This window comes from Alosa pseudoharengus, unplaced genomic scaffold (genome assembly GCF_046254945.1).
Source record: "Alosa pseudoharengus isolate Yale_2024_CS ecotype anadromous, Long Island Sound unplaced genomic scaffold, YU_APseudo_1.1 YU_APseudo_1.1_scf_11, whole genome shotgun sequence".
Classification (NCBI taxonomy): Eukaryota; Metazoa; Chordata; class Actinopteri; order Clupeiformes; family Clupeidae; genus Alosa; species Alosa pseudoharengus.
This window is the reverse complement of record NW_027468576.1, coordinates 6,371,205-6,395,164: the sequence shown is the minus strand read 5'-3', so window position 1 is coordinate 6,395,164 and position 23,960 is coordinate 6,371,205. Positions and strand designations below refer to the sequence as shown.

The following is a 23,960-nucleotide window of genomic DNA, read 5'->3' as shown; positions in this document are numbered from 1 at the left end:
CATTGCACATACCCCCCCATCAATCAGGAGAACACAGAAAAGCATTTCTTGCAGATTGCAAAGTTTCCACCAATACTGTCCTGGAGTCGGATCAGTCAGGACTCATAGCTTAGTCTGATGAGCAGCCTCGAGATGAGTATTGGGGTCAGGGATGAAGTATGTGGGTCATCTTTATGTGATGGTGGCACACTCGATGTGTGTGTGTGTGTGTGTGTGTGTGTGTATGTGTGTGTATGTTCTACAGTGTCTACACTCATTGCCCCTGCAGGCCCAGTAATCCTCCCACGCTTCATCTGTGTTATGGGAATTGTGTAAGCTGACGCACAAGGCCAGCGACTCTGACACCAATTTGAAAATGGGCCCACGATGCCCCTTAGTGCAGATGTGTTGACGCGCTTCATTGTTGTCAACCTCTAAGCCTGCCCTGTTTCACCAGCCGCCTTTTGGCCTGTTGCCAGTTACACATGTTCTGTGATGTGTGTGTTAGTTAGAGCCATGTTCTGAAATATAGTTCAAGTGAATTCCAGCGCTAATCATATTTTTCCTAACAAATTGAAGAGTTATTTGTCAGTGTATTGGTCTATTATCTGAATGTGCTTATAGAAAATCACTTAGAAAATTACCGTTCCTGTAGCCCAAGGGCTGAGGCGGCAGCCGGGAGTGTTTGATTGGTGCGATCGGCGCTGCCGGGGCTGTGGATGTAGGGGTTTAAGGTCTCGGCTTTACCCTTGATCCCCCATCAGGAAGGACTCTCACGGATCTTTGGGTGACAGATGTGCTGGGAGGTGATTGGGAAATGAGGAATGCTTCACTGAGGAACCCATTACTTGAACCTCTGTTCTAGTTTCTTACCATTTTTAAGAGAAGTTTCTCAAACTCGCTAAAAGCCAAGAGGCTTGCCTTGCAGACATCAACAGCTGCACTGTTGGCACCCGACAAAAGTTAGGCAGCTTACTAACTTATGCGTTTTGATATATGCGTGATGGCATGCTGCAGTCAAAGCCGCTCCTACATTTTCACAGAATTTTGGACCAGAAGCACAAAATGACATAGTACTAGCCGGGATGGAAACATTTCTGTTGTATCTGTCCTTCACTTGCCTTCCAAATTGGCTCTGTGTTTCACGTCAGCCCTTTCTCTCTGTCCCAGAACCATTCCCACCCACCCGTTCTGGCTCTCTCTCTCTGTCTGACCTGCATCAAAGGCATAGTTCAGTTCAGTGTTGGTGTTCCTGTTCCTGTCCGATGAAAAGCAGGTCCAAACGACAGGCCCAAAATCTGCCAAATGATTCCTTGTGTTACGTGTGTGTGTGTGTGTGTGTGTGTGTGTGTGTGTGTGTGTGTGTGTGTGTGTGTTCAGCTGGTAACCAACAGATTGTCCTCAAGCTACCACTCTTAGCCACTTCTGTAAGTCTTTTGGGAGTGTTTGAGCATGTGTAGTCTGTGTGAATATGTCTACAGCAGGCAACCCCCCGTCTGTCCCAGAGCCCCAACCATGAGCCCCTTCTGTGCACCCAGATCCCATTACTCTGCCAGCGGTGTAGTCCACAGCCTCATTCTCTCCTCTCCTCTCCTCTCCCCTTTTCTCCTCTCCTCTCCTCTCCTCTCCTCTCATCCCCCTCTCCTCATCCTCTCCTCTCCGCGTGTTCAGGGAGTAATCTAGAGGGGAGGGAATGGTCCGCTCACATTTCCACTCTCTGCTTTAAACTTCCAGCTTTTTGTGTTGCTCTAATGGCATTATCCTGGCTCACAGAAGTCGCCCTGTTGACCCATATAGCGTGTAGCAATACGCGGCAATAACAAAGGATGACACAAACTGGCCATTCCCATGGCTACTTTGTAATCCAGGCTTGCCAGGAGAGCTGCCGTCCCTGGGCTTACAGTAATGGTGTTTTAAAAATAAACCAATATGGTCTTGTTTCAGTGCGTCCTCTTTGCTGATGCAGCCAAGGAGGGCCCTGGTGGTACAACCAATGTGTTTACTAGTAAGAAGCTGCTGACTGCGGAGTTATGTAGAGCCAAAGGCTGAAAGAGATGAGAGAGAGAGAGAGAGACATAGAGAGAGAGAGAGACATAGCGAGAGAGAGAGAGAGAGAGACATAGCGAGAGAGGGAGAGAGGGAGAGAGAGAGAGAGATATGCTGGTGTGGTAAACAGCGTTGGTTTTGAAATTACAGAGTGAGCTCACTCTTTTGAAAGGCACAGAGCTGTATGGAGCCCTCTTATCTCCTCCAGGGATTAAAGAAGCCAAGCGCCTGGCCAGATTGATTAGAAAGTAATCCTGCTAGATAAGCTCCGATGATTACAGACGTGTGGACACAGCCAACACTTCCAGAGACACTCACTTTCTCTCTTTCCATCTTGTGTGTCTCTCTGTCTGTCTTTCTGTCTGTACTCTCATGTCTGTGGTGTTGTTTTATACTTGGACGGGGCTTTTCTGGAAGTTATTTCCAGTTTTACTTTCTCTCGTGGTGATGTTTTGGATATCCTTGGGAAAGGGCTTGCGAATGGCAGCCGCTGTCCCTGTGAACGCTCTAGAAGAGTAGCAGCCTGCTTCCGCGACTCCCGACAGGAAAGTCGGGCTCTCTGTGGTTGTTTCATCTCTGGCGAGGAGTCTGGGAACTGCGAGTTTTAGTGCTGCAGCACTGCTATAACGGTCAGTTGGACACAGGAGAAAAAAAAAAGAGAAGCTTCAGCTCTGTAAATCATTTAACATCTCATAAAAAGAAAGCACCATACAGCAGTGGCAGAGTGGGAATAGCATGAAAGAACAACTGGCTGAACTGCACAGATTGTTTATTCCTTGCACTTCAAAAAACAAGTACGCAGAGTACTAGGGGGTCTCTGCCATAAACAGAAGTACACACAGTAGTCCCATAAACAGATGTGCCTGTGGACACCTCTATCAACCTGGTTAGGACTCCTAGCACCTCAGACATTTTAGTGTGTGTTTAGGAGTGTTTCTCATGTATACAGCAGCTTGTGGCGATCAAATGCTCTGATATAATTTTGGACCAGTGGAGGCAAAGCAAGGAGAGAATATTTTAACTGTAATTACACAGATTGGACTTCTAGCAGAGAGCCAAGATTGCACTTAGACTAGTTGTGTGATAAGAGCCACACAGGAAGCCGGCCTGGCCCGAGTCCCTTCTCCAGCGGCGCACAGGAGAGCCACTTTGAGGGCTGTGAGGACCACATGGTGGAAAACTCCCAGACCAGCACATTTCCTGTTGGCTGTCCCTGTGCTGAACCCCTGACCACTAACACACTGAGACCCCTGTCTCAGACAAACAGGCTATATGTGGGGGTGTGATGTATGTGTTGTAAACTATATGGAGCATATAATGTGCTGTGTGTGTGTGTGTGTGTGTGTGTGTGTGTGTGTGTGTGTGTGTGTGCAAGAGAGTTAATACAGATGTTTGTGTAACTTTATATGCACATCTGAACACAATAATGGCAAAATGTATGCACATTTACATTACATAAACATAAATATGATTTGTTGGAGTCAGCAGATTGATTTTAGTGATTGATTGTGAAAAGCTATTCTCAGAAACATCTAAAAATTCCTCATAGCCTTGAAAATCCCCAGAATCCATCACTGTGTCATTGTTATGTTTGTTGTGTGTGCAGTCTCTGTTGGCCCGAAAAAAATCATCCCAAGCACAACCTCTGAATTCCAAAGCTTTTCAGCCCTTAGTGTGCCAGTGGTCAAGATCGTTTCAGATGCTGTTCACCACTTTGCCCCCCCCCCACACACACACACACACACACACACACACACACTCTCATACTCTCACATACACACGCACTACAGATTGGTGAGCCTTCATCTTGACCGTGTGCCACCCTCTGACTACTTCCTGTCCCATCACGCTGATCAAACACACGCTCACGCAAACACACAGCTGGCCAGAGTTTCTGGACAAGGATGATAGTGTCTATTTCAAGCAGCATAATTGGGATCCTGCTAAACAAACAAGCAAGCCTACTCTCCCCTCTGTTGGTCTGTCATTCTTTAATCTGACCGCTCTCTGGTTCTCCCACCTCCTCTCCCTCTCTCTCTCTCTCTTTCACCTTCTCGCTGGGGATGACCTTTGGGGAGCCGTCGGCTCGGTGCTGTTGGACGTGGTGAGGTGGGGCAGTGCGAGTGGAAGGCGTATGGCCGGGAATGCTAAAGCCGCCCTCTGCGGCAGCAGAAGAATAAGCGGGCTGAAGTTGAGCGAGACCTTTCTTTTCAAATGTAATTACAGTGCTGCACAAGCCACAGTCTCCCTCCGAGAAAAAAAATACACTCGCCTGAGAACGACTCGTGGAGGTTACGCTGGGATGCAGACCTAATCCCATGTGTGTGTGTGTGTGTGTGTGTGTGTGTGTGTGTGTGTGTGTGTGTGTGTGTGTGTGTGTGTGTGTGTGTGTGTGTGTGTGTGTGTGTGTGTGTCTTGGCATTAGCATATCCTTCACGTGGATGATGTGCTGTGTTTTTGTTGATTCTGTGATCTTGATATTCATTTTGCAAATGGAATGTGAAGTGTGTGTGTGTGTGTGTGTGTGTGTGTGTGTGTGTGTGTGTGTGTGTGTGTGTGTGTGTGTGTGTGTAGACAGCAATGGGGCTATGAGCTCCTCCATCATCAGTGGAGGTGCAACAAGATCTGAACCTTTATGAGTCTTCTGAGACATCTGTGTGTGTGTGTGTGTGTGTGTCTCTGTCTAGTATGACCTTGGGAACTGTCCTGCACTGCCTTTTAAACACATGCACACATGCCTATTCGTCTCTCTCACTCTCTCTCTCTCTCTCTTTCTCTCTCTCGCTCTCGCTCTCATTTTCTCTACCAAAAGCACACACAATGATTCTCATTCAATTCACTTCAAGTTAGTGTATGCCACAGTATTGGCATGACCAATAATGCACACTTGCCAGCTGGAGCGCTCGTTATAACTGCTTGATTTGAAAGTTTGCTGATCCACTCATAAGTGACATTAGATATGTGACTTGGCATGGAACATTTATGAACCAGAGCAGAAGCTAATATATTGGTGGCTCCACTTTGTGTGAGGTCTTGATCACGCTGTCCGCGTATACAGTATATATGATGTTGTATAAGTTAGAAATTGAAACTAATAAAACTGCAAAAGAGTTTAACCAGTAATATCAAAAGTTGAAATGACGTTGAAAGTATGATTGAAGTATAACCTTGGTTAAGCAAAATGTAATCATACTATGAAACATAAACCCTGCTGTTGTATAAAAAGTATTCTTGCTAAGTATTCATGATGACATATAGTAAATGAAAAGATGAACATTGTTTTAATGTTTTAATATATAATCCTGTTTGAAAAATAAGCATATTTTAAAATGTGTATTGTAAGTGCCACTAGACATAATTATGTAGTGTGAAATGTATGTAAAGTGTTTTGTGATAAGAAAGGTCTAGGGTAGGCCTAGATAACCGCTTCTAGGAGACATTGTGGTTAGGAAGGTGAATGGCAGGTACGGATGAAAACTGGCTCAAACCAGAATCGTGTGCATTGTAAAACCAAGGTCAGACTATAGTGTCTATCTCAAAGAAATTCAGCCAATCAGCAAATAGCTACTTACCATATTTAGGAATAGGTTAATGACTATAAAAAGTAAGGTGTAGGAGACCGTTTTTCACCTTGGTTTTTGTCTGACAACTTTTTGCTGTCATTAGGGTAGAGCTAGAGTAGGGACCTTACTGCATTTTATGCTTCAATTTTAATTATTTTTCTGTAATCCTTTTTTATAATATACTTTATATTTTGGTTCTTTTTCTGTTATATAATAGTATAATAGTTTTGCAAGGGTGAGACACCCCCCCCCCCTCCAGTCTGGAATGGCGGTAAGTGCCTCTCTTCTTTTTATGTCGGAAGGGAGAGCACTGACTGCATTGAGGTAAAGGTGACTGTTTAGGCGTTGTGACATGTTGGCCTTGTGCCAAAGAGTTAATACAGACAGACATCTATATCTAAATTTCAATGTTCCTAGATTGACTTATAAATGGTTGTACTTGACTTGGGTTTGATATACGTGTCTTTCCCATAGTAACCGCCGTCGTAAGTAATTCGAGTGTCTTGTAAGATGAGAGAAGCCTAGGCATAAACTCTCCTCCCCCTCTTTATGTGCTATCTTCCCAGGATGTAACTGCCCACTGCTTCTCATGGTGACTTTGAGTGTCCCTTCTCCCGTTCGCCCCACTGACAAACCGTATCAGCAAGGACAGGGCAGAGAGGAGAAGAAAAGGCAGATGTGGAGAGAGAAGCAGAAGCTTCCCGTAAGCAGGCAGCCCTCCTTTTTTCTAGTCTCTCTCTCTCTCCCTCTCTCCCTCTCTCTCGATAACGCTGTGGTCCGTTAGGGTGGATATGTTAGATCAAATAACAAGTTAACTCCCACATTCTCATGAAAAAGGACTGTTCCTTTAAATTGCCCTGTCAGTCATAGGGCAGTATGATGTGCAATAATTGGTGCATATTTGGGTGTATTGCAGAAATGCATCGTAATGAAGGATCGTCCTTCTGGGACCAGCGTAAACACAGGCAATGAGAAGAATTATATCACTCCAGGGACGCCCTCCATTCATTTGGTGGAAGGAGTCAACCCTTGGAGCCAGCCATCAATTACCCTACATCAAACACGCCTGGCGGATAATACGACCTTAGTTGCTCTGGCTGCTTTCCTTGCAGTACCATCCCAAAACTCGCATTTCCCAAATTCTTGTGGAGATACTGGGCGGTTTATTTGCAAAGACAGCAGGTTTACTCCTCGCAGCGCGCGCCTGTGTGAGACACTAGCAGGTGAGGGAGGATGGCCCTGATCCAACACCCTCCAGATGCACACTGGGCTCCAGCCCCAGCCCCAGCCCCAGCCCCAGTGTGGGAGATCAGAGGGAGAGGGCACATCTCGGCTGGTGTGGGCACAGAGTTTGGAAAAAGAAATACGGGGGAGAGTGAGCGAGCGAGACGGAGAGAGGGGGAGATCAAAGAAAAGGGAGAGCACTATATTGTCCGTCTGACAGAATAACACAGGAAGCCAAGGGCTAGAAGGAGTAGGTCAGAGTGGAGGGGGTGAGTGTGTGTCTGGGGGGGGGTGCATCTCTACTGTGTCTGAAAGCAGAGCCATCTCTCACTATCTGGAAATAGACTTTGTATATTTAGCTGAGAAAACACAGATATTATTAGTAGCATTTCTCCCTGCTTGTCTCTCTATATTGTCTTGCTCTCTCTTGCCTCCCCTCTCTCTCTCTCTCTCTCTCTCTCTCTCTCTCTCTCATCTCTCTTTCCCTCCCCATCTCTCTGGCCCCTCCCCACCCCCCTCTCCCTCTCATTCATAGAAATCAGTCTTTTTGACCCAAAGGTCATTTTTAGTCCCATGGATCATTACATCGGAAGTGTGTGTTACTGTCTCTTGTTGTACTTGCCAGGACGCTGTGTGCGGCCACATTAATGCACCTCCACCGCATTCCTCGACCCCTGATGAAGAGGCAGCAGCAAAGCCCTGCCCAGCCCGCGCCATTTCTAATGTGACCTTGCGATCTTATCTGCCAAATGAAAAATGGAGAACACCCCATGGGGTCGCATATCTCCTATCACTGCCCGCGCTTTTGGACCAGAGCTCCCCCACACACACGCACACACACACACACACACACACACACACACACACACACACACACACACACACACACACACACACACACACCCTGTGCTGCAGAGGAAGAGGAGTGTCCAGAGGCAAATAATGAAAAGTGGAAGTGCTCCCCTGGTCAGATCTGTGGTGGTTATGTGTGAGGTATTTACAGTCTGCTAATACACGCTCTGCTCTAATGTCTCTGCAGCCTCATACTGAGCATGTGCATGGGAGCCATTTCAGTGCAATCTCTCAGAGAGGCCGGATTTGCATAGGAATTCATTAAGCACACTCCTGCTCTCTTGCACAGGGCGTAGACAAATTATTTTTTTCATCTCCTGGTTTTGCAGACGAGACATTAAAGTCCTAATTGCCTTTTTAGATTCAAGCAAGTAGTGTACACGGCAGCCTCTCCTGGGCATGTGCCCATGTGTGTGTGTGTGAGTGTGTGTGTGTGTGTGTGTGTGTGTGTGTGAGTGTGTGTGTGTGTGAGAGAGTGTGTGTCCTGACGGTTTGTATCCGTGAGATTGTTTCACGAGTCACTGGTGGTTCTCGTGTGACGGTGAGCGCTGTGTGGTGTCGCCTCAGTCTTGGTGATGGACGTGACGGATTCCCCTCCCCAGCGTGAGCCGTGCAATAATCAGTTTGCTCAGGAGGGGAAGAATCTCCTTATTCTGGGGCCTGATGTGTTCCGAGCCGAACACACAGCTGCATGAGTGGGATGTTGAGCTCCGTTTCGCTGACGCAGGAGGAGGAGGACGGATAATTAAAAGAGGAGATCTGGCATGAGGAACATCAAAGCACTACAAGGGTCCTCAGAGAGAGAGAGAGAGAGAGAGAGAGAGAGAGAGAGAGTATGGACAGGATTATGTTTTGCTTAGAGAGGATAGTTCGGTCAGAATGAACCCAGCAGGACTGAACACGATTTATTTATTTATTTATTTATTTATTTTATTATTATTATTTATTTATTATGTATTACCTTGGGTGTTTTTAATAAGAGCAGCTTGTGTTGGTGGTTGATGGTATATGGGAGACTACCTATTGTATAGTCCTCATCTCATTGTCAGCGGCACAATATGTGATGTGTTGAGTCTGACGCGCTCACTCATCAGCGCCTCTTAGTGCTTAGTATTTATGGAAGAACACATCCATGCTTCCCTGTGTGTGAGGGCCTTGTGTTTACACATTCACTTGTTTCATATGAATCAATATGTGTGTGTTTTGTAAACTTTTGATGCTGTGTGTGTGGGTGCATGTGTGTGTCCGTGTGCGTGTGGGTGTGCGCGTGTGTACGTGTGTGTGTGTGTGTGTGTGTGGGGGGGGGGGGGTAGTGCAGCTTTGTGGCTGATGCTGGCTGTCAGCATCACCCCTGCATGCTGGTCGCTCTGGGCTTTGCTTGTCTGTCTGCACATCTCCATTCCCGCATTCTTGCCTGTTAGCAGCAGAGCATGCATTTGTGTGTGTGTTTGTGTGTGTGTGTGTGTGTGTGTGTGTGTGTGTGTGTGTGTGTGTGTGTGTGTGTGTGTGTGTGTGTGTGTGTGTGTGTGTGTGTGTGTGTGTGTGTGTGTTTGTGTTTGTTTATGTGGGTGGGAGTTTGTGGGCTTGTGTGGGTCTGTGGGCCTAAAAGTAATGTCCAATGGGACATGTTCCTCCCTCTGCTGCTCTTCTGAGTATCGCTCACTGAAGAGACCTGCCCATGGGTCACAGCATATTGAGACTACTAAGGAAGTGTGTGTGTGTGTGTGTGTGTGTGTGTGTGTGTGTGTGTTTCAAAGTTTCAATGGCTAGTCTCTAGCCTCTTTGAAGGTATTGATGGTCACTGAAGTAGATGAATGTACACTGAAGTAGACGAATGTGTTGAAAACAACACAACTTGTTAACACATCTCTGTGTCCAGATAGGGACAGCACACTTGTTTTAGGAGTGTATGGGTCTTTTCAGTATTTACTTGTAGTGTACCTGCCTCCTGGTTCATACAGATATGTACATTTTTATTAGCATTTTTTGCACTAGGCTGTAGGCTATTGTATAATAAACATGCAGTAATATGTTCAATAATATATCTATAATATATGATCAGCCTTAATTAGAGATCCTTATCGGTTTGTGACACCTATACATTGCAGTGGAGCATTGCAAGGAGAGACACTAGCCTGGGAAACTATGGAATCTAAGGAGTACAACAGTGCATAAATCCCAGCCTTTGTCTTTCTCCTCAGTTGGAACTGTGAGTAAAGTATTGGCTTTGGCAAGAAAAGCTAGAGGAATTCTCTTACATAATGTTCCTGCTATATTTTTTCCTCCCCTATCAGACTGAGGAGTGTTCCTTTTTGAGTTTCACAGACGCCCGTTTCGAGTTGCAGAGACTTTTCAGTTACTGTTTGCATAAGAACTGCAGCAAGATTTGAATCTCAGCCATCCTTAATTACATTCAAAGACTAGTTTACATTAGTCATATCTATGATGGAGGACCAAGTCCCCTCGGGCTTGTACTTCAATTTGCATAACATTTGATATCCATTCTAGAGTAAAGTAACTTTTCTCTGCTGTCATAGTTCATTTTCAAACACTATATTGCTTTGTTTTATGTATTAAATATGTGGTGTGTGTGTGTGTGGCCATTGTTGTATATTAAGTTCAACAACTGTACTGAGTGCAGCAGACAGAGGATCTTGTATTGATCCAGTGCGCCATGCAGGCCTCTGGTTAGTGTTACTGATCAGAGAGGGAAATGGGAGGGACAGCGCACCTCTAGAGCCAGAGACTAATAGCAGAAGAGAGGCAACAGGCCAGAGGAAGGGAGGCGGTGTTTTGACACTAACTACTAGGGCTGTCACTTTTGTGAAAAAATCCTGTTCGATTCTTGAGACATAATTGTTCATTGAATCGATTGTAAAATCGATTTTTCATGTCTGAAGACGTTTCAATTTTCAACACCAAATATAGGACAATCCACGAACAACTAACAGGCATTAGGACGAACGTAAAGGGGGCGCTTGAAGACGCACAATGGTGTGAAGTTTCGTGCACAATGACAAACAGGAGTGCAACATTATCGAAAAACAATAAGCAGAGTGGACTGCCATAACATCAGTGAAAAACATTACTGCAGGCTTCAACGTGGCTGCGTTTACAATTAGAAATGTCAAACAAATTTCGCCTACGTAGAACTCACGACTGCACAGTTTGCATACCGCTTTGTCCTTCTTCATAGTTTGATATACCCAAACCCCGAAGTGCTTCCATATCGAACTCCTCAAGTTATTAGGGCCTATCACTCGTATCTCTCATGTCGCACAGGTTGATCGCGTTGTCCTCAATTTTTTGGCAAAAAACACCAGCAGCACAGCAGCCGATTGAAAAAGCGGTTTCCGGTGCGTAAAATTGGTGGGAATTTTCTTTTTAGCTTTCGCAATGCTTACTGCACTTCGGAATTCTTTGTTATTTTTCTGCTTGTTCCTGAGTTTTGTTACATCTATCTTTTTCATTTGTTTAATTCGTTTAAAATTAATAGTGTACATATTTGGTTAAAATCGATTCCCTATTTTAGTTTTCGAAACTTGTGTTGGTTGGTCCAATCGATTGTGCAATCGATTTTCGAACGTAAAGTGACAGCCCTACTAACTACCATGGGGCACTTCGGACCTGTAACCGGAGGGTTGCCGGTTCGAACCCCGACCAGTAGGCACGGCTGAAGTGCCCTTGAGCAAGGCACCTAACCCCTCACTGCTCCCCGAGCGCCGCTGTTGATGCAGGCAGCTCACTGCGCCGGGATTAGTGTGTGCTTCACCTCACTGTGTGTACACTGTGTGCTGAGTGTGTTTCACTAATTCACGGATTGGGATAAATGCAGAGACCAAATTTCCCTCACGGGATCAAAAGAGTATATATACTTATACTTATACTTACCTGTACGTGTGTGTGTGTGTGTGTGTGTGTGTGTGTGTGTCTGTGTATGTGTTTTCTTGTGCCAGTGTTGAGGTTGCTGAGAACTCCTCGCTGTCGCAGCATGCATTTCTTCCTCTGGACCATTCTCGCAGCCTCATCTGTCTCTGTTTCCCCAGCAACACGCGCTCCTCTTTGTCCCCCCCGGATGCCGCGGCGACACACATAAACAAATGCAGCCATCTATATCTCCGTGGCAGCCGCCAGCCCATTCCTCACTCCTCTGTCTAATATCCTGCCGCTCCGCCTGGCCTCCGCCTCCCCGGGCCTTTGGCCACATTTAGCACTAACACTCTCCGCCCCATCCATGGCCAACCTGACTGGAAATCGATGGAGTCGAGTCAACCAGACGTTACGCAGCGCCTCACACTCCCTAGTGATTGACAGATCCTGTTATCCTATCCACCTATCCGCTGGTCTGCAGGCTTGAGTGTGTGTGACCATGCGAGGGACTCTGGCCAGCCTGCTTGAGACATGACGTGTTTGTCGAGCGTGAGAAGTATTGGGCAGACACCAAGGTTGTTCAAAGTTTAGCTTTTTATTCAGTTCATGAGCTGGAATTTGGAAGTTAAACTCGGCCATGCCCCACTAGATGCTGAATCTGATTTAGAGTTCTAATGGCAGGAAGAGGATTTCAGGTCATTGAGAAGAAATAGAGAATTTCAGCCTGATCACACTAAAGGGGAATTTCATTAACTCTAACATGTACAAATAGCTGAATAATTACATTTAATGCATTTGACATCTTGCAAAAATATCAACTGCATTTTTCTTGCTCCACCACATTTTCATTTTTTCACCTGCTCTGTAGTTAAAGTGGAGCATTTTGGAAAAGTGAGAAAAATGCCCATAGATTCTACCATGGCATAAAAAAAGGAAGTTGAAATTATATTCAAATGGAATCTTAAAGAGCAAATCTCATCTCTATCCAGAAGGGTTCCCTAACAGGCCCAAGCTGAGTATATCATAACGACTGTTCTATGTGTGTTCCTTCTGCCTGTGCTTTTGGGTATCCTTGTCAAATAAACAGGGAAAGACAGACTGTTTACATACACAGCTGCAACATTATAAGGCATGATTAAGTTTGATCCTAGAGGTGAAACTAAAATATGTTGATTTTAAATGCTGTGTTTTTATTTGGGGTTTTGTTGTTTTTAATCACAAAGGTTCATGGAAAAAACGACAACACAAACAAAAAAAATCCCTTCAGGCAGATAAACACACTTTTTCCGTAATGGAAGGTCCTAAAACAAGGCTATTCCATTACCAGCCATACAGACCTGTTATGCAAGGCTAATCCTAACAGTGGAGTTCAGCCAAATGGCACCACTCTTTAATCAATATGATTGCTAAGAGTAATTAAAAAAAACAGGCACATACGTAATATAGTGTTTGAAGTCAAAATGGAACCATTCAAATACTGTGTCTTTAAGATTCCTACACCACTCTTACCTGCAGATAGTATAGTATATATACATACTATACTTATACTAGATTTCCAAAATGGTAGTATTTGAGTGCTTGCTAAAAGGAGAAGGAAAAGTTTCAGCTCTGAACCTCTGCCATCCATCTCCTGGTTAGTCCTGGTCAGCTTGGAGGAGGGCCCAGTGATTATCGATAGCAGAGGCAATTTGATCGGCTCCTGCAGCTCCAGCAGCTGCAGAGAAAACAGCCTGTGGTCTGGGGATGTGAAGAGAGCCACAAGCAGCCGCCCTGCATCAGGATGGGGCCTTTTGTGCTGTAGCCAATAATAAGCTTGCTCTATCAAAAACCCAATCAGAGAGGGGAGCAGAGAGCGGGTGGGGGGGGGGGGCATCTCCCCTCTAGGCTGCTTTGGTTCATGAGGGAAAACAGACAGGAAGGCGGCCGTGGAAAAGAAAGGGATGACCGTGAACTAATTGATGTCTACCTTGTCATCTTCGGCTGTATAAAATCAAGGAAAGATAATAGATAGGTCATCTCCCAATATGACATTGTTTTGACTGTCCTTGAGAGCTGAAGCCTTGCCTCAGTTCATTTTCATTGGATAGACCTATTCATCTCAGTCAGGTAGATGCAGCCCACTTGAGACAATGAGAAGAGCTGTGGTCAGATATTGAGAATGCTGTTGGCAGATGGAATTCTCCACCGCAATTTTCCCTTACAACACAGTGAAAAGGCCAAGGTACAGCTAGAGATGGGCCAGCCTTTTGTGGTGTGTGTGTGTGCGTGCGTGTGCGTGTGCGTGTGTGTGTGCGCGTGCGTGTGCGTGTGCGTGCGTGTGTGTGTGTGTGTGTGTGTGTGTGTGTGTGTGTGCGTGTGCGTGTATGTGTGTGTGTGTGTGTGCCTGCAAGAGACAGCTCTAATAGCTAATGCCCTTCACGGGTCATGAATGTGAGTTGAATCTGGCTCGATCCTATTCAGGAAATGGCTGTCCATCCTGAGTCAGAACAATGCACACATGAAGCAGTTATGTAATGCATGTCGAGCCCCCATGTCATATTACCCCAACCTCTCCACAGAGGCTAATCTAGTTGATGAAGAAGCCTAAACATGTTTTTTAATGAGCGGATTGGTGTGATAGTAGATAGAGATAGTATGGACATCGTTTACCATAGTCCAAAAACAGCATATCAGGGAATATTGTTAGTGTCGGCTATCCGCATTTTAGGGGGAACTGGAAGTGCAAGTACAGTATGAAGCCCAACCAAATGAGGATGTGGGGGCTGAAATGAAATCTTGTCCCACTTCCCTGAACATTTTTGTCCGAACTGCTTTTGTTGCTTTCCTTTCTGTCTCCCCCAGGCCCCTGTCAATCCCACTACAATTACTTTCCACAAGATGGGTTTGGATTTAATGTAAACCACAAAGCCCCCAAGGACCCCCAGTTCCAGAATATTCCCGCCTGGGCTGGTATTGCTCATGTTACCCATTGTTTGCATGTGGTCTGTTCTCCACAGATGTTTTGGGGTTTGTTGCTCTCTTTTGTCTCTCCCAAACACAAATTCAAACAAGTTTTGAAGGGCAAACTGGTCAAAACCGTGATCAACACCAAGCAGGAAGGGATAATGTTTTAAAATTGGTTGAAAATGTTAGTAATTGTGTGAACTTATCAGCTGTCTTAATGTGCTCTCATCTGTTCTGCCCTGTTTTCATTCTCTTGTTCTCTCGTTCTCTCTCTCTCTCTCTCTCTCTGTGGGCACTTAAAGCTAAGGTTCACATTTTTCCACTGGCTGCGCTGCTGGGGAGGCATGCGTTTGAATGTAAACACACTCTTTCCCCCTGTAGGCCTTATCAGTCTCTCACCCTCCTCTCTTCCTCAGGAAGTCTGTTCAGGCCACTCATTATCACACCCCAAACCCAGCATTTCTTATTGAACCTCGGGCCTCTCTCTCTCACTTTCTCTCTCTCTCTCACTCACTCTCTCTCTCACTCTCTCTCTCTCCAAGACCCCTCCCTCCTTTACCCATCCACAATTGCATAATTTTAAATACTCTAAGGTTTAATAACCAATGCAAAGGGCTCTATACAGTATGAAACATACAAATGATAGAAATGTATGGCCAGTATGTATCCCTGGTATGAATGAAATTCAAACATCCATCTCACTCCAATCTTTCTAAATCACTGACTTACTTGAAAATATAAAAAAAATTTGCTGGCCAAAGCTGCAGTTTTCAGTCAATGAATGTTTCCATTCAAAGATAATGCATCTGTACAGCACAGAAGAGACTTTGAACACTAGCTTACATCCAGTGAAGTTAATCAAGGTTTTAAGGCTCCCAGTCCTGTGCCTCTTCATACCACCACATCATGGAGCTGCCGCAGTAATGAGCACAGTTGTCTGAGCTCTTTTATTTCACTTCTAAATGGAGCTCAGTTAGATTTGATTTCATTGTGTTCAGCTCCGTTCAATTGTAATAAGATACATTGTCTGCCACACTTGTAATTCATCATAATACACAACTGCAGCATTGTGCCTTCATACAATCCGCAGCCCAGAGCGCCATTGAGCTGCAGCTCTGCAAGTGGGTTAGGAGCGCCTGTGGGGAATTGAGTTGTTGGCACATTAGTTAGTTATTAATGTAATGAATTAGAGTACAGTGGCAGGGAGGGGCTGGGTCTTGGCAGTTGACCAGTAGGACGTCTTCAGACCACTCTGACAGCCCTGTCACACCTCTCTCCCTGTGAACCCTGGCAGCTGTGATGCTGACAGCATGTAGGGCGAGGCCAGTCCTGGCCTTATCATTTACAACCAAGCGTGTGTGACACACACACATCCAGCATCAACAGCAGCCATTACTCATGAAGAACATGGGACAGTCATTCCATTTTAATTTGGTTTTTGACACCAAGCATGTTTTCAATTTCATTGATTGATTCTCCTGAAAATGGCAGTATTGTTTTCGTAGTCCACTTCCTGACTGCGGAGGTGATGGGCAGAGTTGGAGATGGGGATGTGGGATGTGTGATCGCACCTTTGCACCCCTTCCAGCCACAGCCTCCAGCTCTGTTATTTCAGCTCCTCCAGACTACACGCTCTCACTGCACACACACACACACGCACAGCGCACACACACTCTTCCAACATCTGCAAGCAATATCAGACAGAACAGGAGAGCCGGCGGAGAGAAGCGTAGGGAATGAGAAGATAAAGAGAGACACGTATGAGAAAATAGGCCTTCCCCATGCTGAGAATCTGATAAAGCATGTGCGGCGATTCCTATATATGGTGTTGAAGCGTTTGGTTGTGAGCGCATGGGTGTTCGCAGTAGAGGGAGTGCATTGTGCTGGTCGACAGAGCTCTACATATCAGGCGAGTGTGTGTGTGTGTGTGTGTGTGTGTGTGTGTGTGTGTGTGCGTGCTTGCGTGCGTGCGTGCGTCTGCTGAGCAGTGTTTTGTATTTATGGGCTGCAATTCACAAGTTAAAACATTTGAGACATTTGCACTCCCCAACATCTGCCCCAGAGGCCCGGCATTTACCAGATGAGTTGTTATTACAGCGCATGTCTTGAACAGGACGTTCTCCTTAGCGCCAGGCACCGACTCTGGCCATACCAGCTCCATGTTCTCTCCTAACTCTAGCATCAGACTGATGAAGAGCTAGCCCTGGTGTATATGTTTGAGTGGATATGTTTTGCCGTGCATATGACATGATATTCACAATTGCATCTCTCACTCTATGGTACACACTGTAACCCGAGGGCAGTCTGTGTGGAGGGGCTTGGGGGGAGGGGAGCGGGGTTCATTCTAAAGATAGCTTGGCCACCTCTGTCCATACATGGGAAAATCTGCTCCATGTGAGTCCAGCATGTGCCGGGCGGAGGCCTGAGTGGGGGCCTGAGACAACACGGCCTCCGCGGCACGTCCATGTGTGTGAGGGGTGGAGAGGAGCCTCCTGAGCTTGTCTGGACTCCTCTCGCCACGGACGCCCGCAGCCTCTCCTCTCCTCTCCTCTCCTCTCCTCTCTTCTCCTCTCCTCTCCTCTCCTCTCTTTTCCTTTACTCTCCTCTCCTCTCCTCTCCTCTCTTTTCCTTTACTCTCCTCTCCTCTCCTCTCTTCTCTTCTCTTCTCTTCTCTTCTCTTCTCTTCTCTTCTCCTCTCCTCTCCTCTCTTCTCCTCTCCTCTCCTCTCCTCTCTTTTCCTTTACTCTCCTCTCCTCTCCTCTCCTCTCCTCTCTTTTCCTTTACTCTCCTCTCCTCTCCTCTCTTCTCTTCTCCTCTCCTCTCCTCTCCTCTCCTGTCCTCTCCTCTCTGTATTTATGCTGCCTGTTTCATGAACAGTGCCATGATGGATTACCTGTGTGCTGCCTCCTGGACCGCCTCCTTTAAGGAGCTAGAAACACACACACATTCACACACACACACACATACTACACATGCAGAGCCTGTGCAGATAGTGATTCTCTGATTCTGTGCCATAATTGTGTAATGATTAAGTATATCTTTGTGTGTACCCATGCACAGCACACAAATACACTCAAACACACATTGTTGCACATGTAGGAGTGGACAAGTGTGGGGGAGGTGCTGGAGTATCTTGGTTGTGTGTGTGTGTGTGTGTGTGTGTGTGTGTGTGTGTGTGTGTGTGCTCTCATGTGGGAATGTGTGAGTGCATGAATGAGTCTGAATCTAAAATGCACTCCAGTAGACATGGGAAGAAGGGCAAGGGCAAGGCGTTCCTCTACAATGGAAAAAGATGGGGGAGCGAAAGAATGTCTAAAAGCACATAAAGAAAGGAGAAGGACAATGCTTAACCCAAATGCTGCTCACATGCCTTAGATACATCAACACATTGGGGGGCTTGCAGCAAAATGGCTCCTGAAAGCCAATTATTTACAGATCCAGAGCTCTGTGTGTGTGTGTGTGTGTGTGTGTGTGTGGTGTGTGTGTTGTGTGTGTGTGTGTGTGTGTGTGTGTGTAAAAAAAGGAGTGGGTGGATGGGGGAAGAGAAAATGGAGAATTATTGTATGTGTGTGCAGTCAGTCAGTGTTTAGTTGTCAAATCTGTAACGGAGAGTTTCAGACAGAGAACACGTGTGCCATAGATGTGTGTGTGTGTACGTACGTGTGTATGTCTTTGTCTGGGTGTGTATTTGGAGATAGTAAAGGTCCTGACTCAGGCTGTTGTGTTTACATGTGTCTCAGTGGAGTGTAGAGTTGAGCAAGAGAAGGTCTTTATCAGTGAGGCGGCGTGTCTGTGTTTCTGTGTGAGAGATGGCTCAGCTGTGTGTGCTGTGTACTCAACACCTTCCCCAGCCCTGTTGCACCACACCACGCCGCACCATGAAATACAGCCCTGGCCCTGGCTGGGACTCCACCGCTGGCAGGTGAAATATGGCCGTGGCCAGGCCACCACCATTCTGTGATTAGACACCAGCACCCGCCTCACTGTAAATTATGTGGCTACGCTTTAAACGGTCCACTTCAATCATTCGGTCCCCTGAACTGAAAAACAAAAACACAATCGTAATCCACAAAGGCAGAGACCCAAATCTCCCGACAGTGAGTGCTGCATAGTGGGCAATTTTGAAATTGATACTATGAATGAAATGTGGTCTGTGGACTTCGTGGTGACGGCTCCAGCGCTGCACTCTGTCTCAGTACTCTGCTTAATGAGTTTAGATGAGGGCTTGCCACATTCGGACAAACACACATTAGTCTTTGAAGAAAGTTTTAGCTAAGGGACAGAGAGTAACTTAATACCCCTGAGCAAAAAGCCCTGCAGCCCTTAGGAATTTTGTGCCATGGGCAGATAAGAGATGGCCAGTTTAAAGGGAGCCTGTTTAAAGCCAGTTAATAATTGACTCTCACCCAAGGGTAATGATTACACTGTTGAGTGGTGGGGGGTCAGCCACAGTTCAGCTGCATTTCCACAGGGTCCAGGAAAGCGAGGGATAGAGAGATAAATAAGAGGAGGTAGGTGAATGTGAGGTAAAAATCCTAGGGGAAGGAATAGTCACATGCACGCTGTGGTGTAAGGGGATGGACAGACAGAAAGAACCACAGAGGGGAAGAAAAAGAACAGATAGAGAAGTGGGAGAGCCGGACCATGTGACGGGGAGAGCGCGAGAGCAGCCGCTATTCCACGGGTCATTTCACTGGGGCCAGCACCTCTCTGAGCTGTGAAATCAAGAGAGGTGGGGGTGGGCATTCCTTGGCCACGGAGACATGTGTGAGGAAGTGTGAGGGCTGGAGCCTGAATATGAAATCTGATTCTGATTTCTGCACTCCTCCACTGTTGTGTTTATGGGACACTGCTCCAGCATGCCACGACAGGCTGATCAATCACACTAGCCATACACACAGCAGCTGGATTGGGCTGTCTGTCCTGTCTCTCTCTCTCTCTCTCCCTCCCTCTCTCTCTCTCTCTCTCTCTCTCTCTCTCTCCTTCGATATCTCTCTTTCCACTGCAGCCTGAGTGATCGCACTCCTTCTCCCCTCCTCTATTTTCTTGCTGCTAGACTGGGGAGGAGAGGGGAGGGGAGGGTGGGCAGCCGAGGCAGTGGAGCTGGTTCAGTTGGCATAGCGGAGCAGACGAGGAGGAGAAGAGAGGAAGGGAGTTGTGCAGCTCCTGTACGCAGCTGGTGAGAGGAACACCCCCCCTTTGCGCGCACGCACACACACACACACACACATGCGCACACACCCACCCGCGCTCTCTCTGTGTATTTCTATTCGCGCTCTCATTCTTTTTTCACACACTCCCTCTCTCCTCTCTCTCTCTTTCTCTCTCTCTGTCTGTCTCCAGTGTTCCCTCTTTTCACGCTGTATGAGAAGTTTAGAGGAGCCTCTCTTTAGTGCACACAGCTGTGCAGGTGAGACTGTGTCCATGACGTTATCGTTTGTGCCTCTGATGATGCTGTGTGTGTGTGTGTGTGTGTGTGTGTGTGTGTGTGTGTGTGTGTGTGTGTGTGTGTGTGTGTGTGTGTGTGTGTGTGTGTGTGTGTGTGTGTGTGTGTGTGTGTGTGTGTGTGTGTGTGTGTGTGCCTGGACTTTCTGCTCTGTGTAACAACATGAGTGGAAGATTACACAGTCAGTGTGTGTGTGTGTATGTGTGTGTGTGTGTGTGTGTGAGAGACAGAAAAGGAGCGATCGGCAGCTTATTGTGAGCGGTGCAGAAGCAGGCTAACAGGGCTGCTGTCGTGCTGTTTCAGCTGATCCTGCTTCTGCTGCCTTCTCCATCGATGGGCTGCCACTGCTGCTTTTAGCCTCCTCTGCTACCAGCGCTGCTGGGAGCTCCTGCTAGCTTAGCACAGCTGGTGGCGCTACGCTGCAAGCGCCCTCTGCTACTCTGTGAGGCAGCAGCAGCAGCTCTGCCAGCTCTGCCAGCTCTGCTTCTGATGCTGCTGCCGTCGGGGCTCCTTGGGGGTTGCTATCGGTGCTGCTCGCTGCCGCTGCCGCCAGTGTTGCTGTTGTTGCTGCTATTGGTGCTGCAGTGCAGGAGAGGATGTCAGACGCTATCAGTGGAGAGCAAACACTCCAGCCAACTGGGCTGCAACACCGCACACTCTCCTTGCCATATGGATGTGTGTATGTGTGAATGGCAGTCTTAGAGTGTAGAATATGTGTTAAGTGTGTAAATAGCTACTGTGTGTGTGTGTGTGTGTGTGTGTGTGTGTGTGTGTTCGTGTTGGGAGCACAGCTGAGCATATCTGTAAGGATCTTCTCTGTGTGTGTGTGTGTGTGTCTCAGTGTGCTTGCATGTGGGGAGGGGTCTTCTGTGGTTGATGTCCTAGTATTGATATTGGCATTGACGTGAGCCAGTCATCTTGTGGCTGTGAGCTCGTGTGAGTTAGTGGCGGTGCGTGTGTGCCGCTGTGGGCTTTGGACACTCTCGTACCCTCGGCACTGTTACCATGCAGACTTTGTGCTCGTGGCGAAGCATTGTACTTGGAAAGCAGGCGGTCTGTGTGAGGGAGATAGGAAACACAGGGCGTGTGCCTTTATCAATGATGATCCCCACCCTCTTCATGCATGCTACAGTACTCTCTCCTGTTGGATTGCTTGTGCCTTGTAGGTTGGCTTAAACTATTAGAGTTGTATAGTGTTGTGTTTGTGTTTGTGTTTGTAGGAAATTGTGTGTGTGTGTGTGTTTGTTAGTAGCAGGTGGAGCGTGTTGTGGTCCTCATGAGAGGAGACAGTGCTGTAATTGATCCTCGCAGATAGCGGGGGGAGGGGGGATGAGGTGGGGGGAGGGGGGATGAGGTGGAGGGAGGGGGGTTGAGGGGGGATGAGGTGGGGGGAGGGGGGATGAGAGGAGACAGAGGAAGGGAGGGAGGGAGGGGCGTCTCTGTCACCACGCTCTCACAGCCACATTACCCATCCTCTCTTTTCCGTGCAGCACGTCTGCGACTCCCTGTCACCTCTCCTGACAGATCTGAGCGTCTCCCCCATCCCCCCTCTCTCCTCCTCTCTCCTCCTCTTACTCAAAGAACGAGGGAAAGAGAGAAGGATAGAGAGAGACAATACGGAACTGGCTTCAGTGTGCCTCTTGCGCTAATTAACCAAGATTCTCCTGGTACTTCACAAGCCTCTAATGAAGGAGAGCTGTGTGTGTGTGTGTGTGTGTGTGTGTGTGTGTGTGTGTGTGTGTGTGTGTGTGTGTGTGTGTGTGTGTGTGTGTGTGTGTGTGTGTGTGTGTGTTGTGTGAAATCCAGTGGCTTTTTGTGCTGTTGCTCGGGAACTGCATTAGCCATAGGGCTAAGCTGAATAATTTATATCTGGTCGTCCCACATCTCTAATGAAAGCTTGTGGGCCATTCAGCACTGATCCAGTGCACATTGCACATGCCATGACTCTCCACTGGGGCTCAGAGATGGAGAGATGGACTGATTCAGGAAGGCATATGACTAGATGGATGAGTGAGATGCATAGACAGATATACACAAGGGTGTGTGTGTGTGTACGTGTGTGTGCGCGTGTGTGTGTGTGTTTGGTATGTGTCATGTTTCTCTGCTGTTCCTCTGGAGAGTCGGATGGATGAGGAAATCAAGGAGATGATGGCACATAAATAGCCACACGGTTTGGAGGAAAGGAAGAGGAGTCTATTTGTGTGTGTATGAGAACATCATTTACTGGTGAAATGCACCTGGCTGCTTTGATGGTGATTCGGTGGATTGGTAGAGGATGCAAATAGAGAAGTGGCATTTTTCTTTCAGTGTGTGTGACCAAGCAATGTTTCCATTTACATTGAACTCTCTCTGTGTACATCTTATTTGCTATTCAAATGTACATTTTCACATTTGAAAAATGTGAATTCTTCTGCAGTTCTCCTAACTGTATTACCTACTGCTTGGATGTACCGTCATATTATTACCTTTATGACAGCACCATTTGTTTACCATTCTTGTTAACCCACTAACATCGGGTTTAGCCATGCATGACAACACAATGCTGGAAGTACACTGGAGTTGCTCACTCTTTGGAACATATTTGTTGGCGAAAGAGTTAAGTGTGTGTGTGTGTGTCAGGGTTGCGCACAATTCGAATTGCAATTCTGCTTCCTGTTTGCTACCTCAATTGAAATGCAAGTGAAATTCAAGAATTGAATTGGAATTTAAGAGCCAGTTTCAATTAAATTCTGGAATTTTGCATAAGCCTGGTGTGTGTGTGTGTGCGTGTGTGTTTGAGTATGTGAGTATGTGAGGGTGAGGTTGTGTGCCCCTCTGTACTCTATATATATATATATATATATATATATATATATAGGGAAACTGATTTGCTGTAGGCCTACTCATTGGTGGTCTGTTGAGCCTCTTGCTTGCCTCCTGTTCTTCATGCTCTGGCAGATGTCCCATGTTCCTTCCTGTCCTCCCTTCCAGCAGATGGCCATTGTGGAGCAGAGGGTCAGGGTGTGGACGAGATGCTCTCTGACTAACTGTGGAACCATTTACTTGTAGTGCTTCCAGACAGCCCACACATGACCTGATTATGGGCGCTGGTCAGAAGGAGCAGAGCGGATAATGACCTTCTGGGGAGAGGTCTGGGAGCCTGGGAGATATGTTATGCATTATTGTAGCAGACAACAAGTCTTGACTGATGTGTGTATCCCTCTCAGCAGCTGCCGGAGACCCTAAGATTGTTTTTTGTTGTTGTGTTCATATAGAAGTGTGTGTGTGTGTGTGTGTGTGTGTGTGTGTGTGTGTGTGTGTGTATGTGTGTGTGTGCACATTTTTAATTTTTTTTGCATCTGTGTACACGTGTGTGTGTCTGTTTGAGGTCGTACAGTACTGTATACATACATGATGAAAAGTTCCCCTTGGTTGGGGTCACTCGGAGGTAAGCGGTGATAGCGGGCATATGGGGGTGGCAGGATGAAAGCGTGTCTCGTGTCTCTGGCCAGTGCAGCTGGCAGCAGTGGGAGAAGCCACAGATGTTGTTGTTGTGGTGTGGTGTGATGTGTCTGCGTGACCCTGCTGCTGTTCACAGCCACTCTGCCTGAGCCTTGTGATTAGTTAAACTGGCAAAATCGCATGCCACAGGTGTCATTTACTGAGACCTGCAAACATAAAGTGTATGAGTGTGTCTGTATCTGTGTGGGGATGTTTATTTATTTTAGTGTGTGTGTGTGTGCGTGTGTGCACCTGGCCTCTGGCAGGGAAATTGCATCCACCCTCCTCACTTCCTCTCTGCTCTTATTATTAAATTAATGTAACTGGATTTCAGTGCCAGAGAATGGCGTAATAAACAGTGACTTTCAATTATGGCCTTTCCATTGTGCCCTGCGCCGGTCCCCCTATTCACACTGTGCTCTGCTCAAAGACACTGGGGCTGTTTGTCATGCATGTTTCTCCACCTTGCAGTGGCATAAGGAGGAAGCCTAATTCAACACCGGTTTGTCCTTTATGTCGGCTGAGAGGAAGAGGAAGATAGTGGTGTATTGTTTATT

The 23,960-nt window shown here is 46.8% G+C and overlaps 1 protein-coding gene across 5 annotated transcripts in view; it reads left to right on the top strand.

The window, feature by feature from the left end:
- Positions 1-23,960, top strand: part of kank4 (KN motif and ankyrin repeat domains 4) — a 49,809-nt gene that overhangs the window by 7,209 nt on the left and 18,640 nt on the right. The window contains exon 2 of one of the 5 annotated variants that reach the window (XM_076277836.1): positions 6,155-6,291. The exons of 2 other annotated variants lie outside the window; for them this stretch is intronic. The gene's annotated coding sequence lies outside the window, so the exon portion shown is untranslated. Of the gene's footprint in view, positions 1-6,154; positions 6,292-19,634; positions 19,657-19,819; positions 19,888-23,960 lie in introns of those variants that run through there. 2 more of the 5 variants (XM_076277839.1, XM_076277837.1) reach the window with 2 other exon arrangements.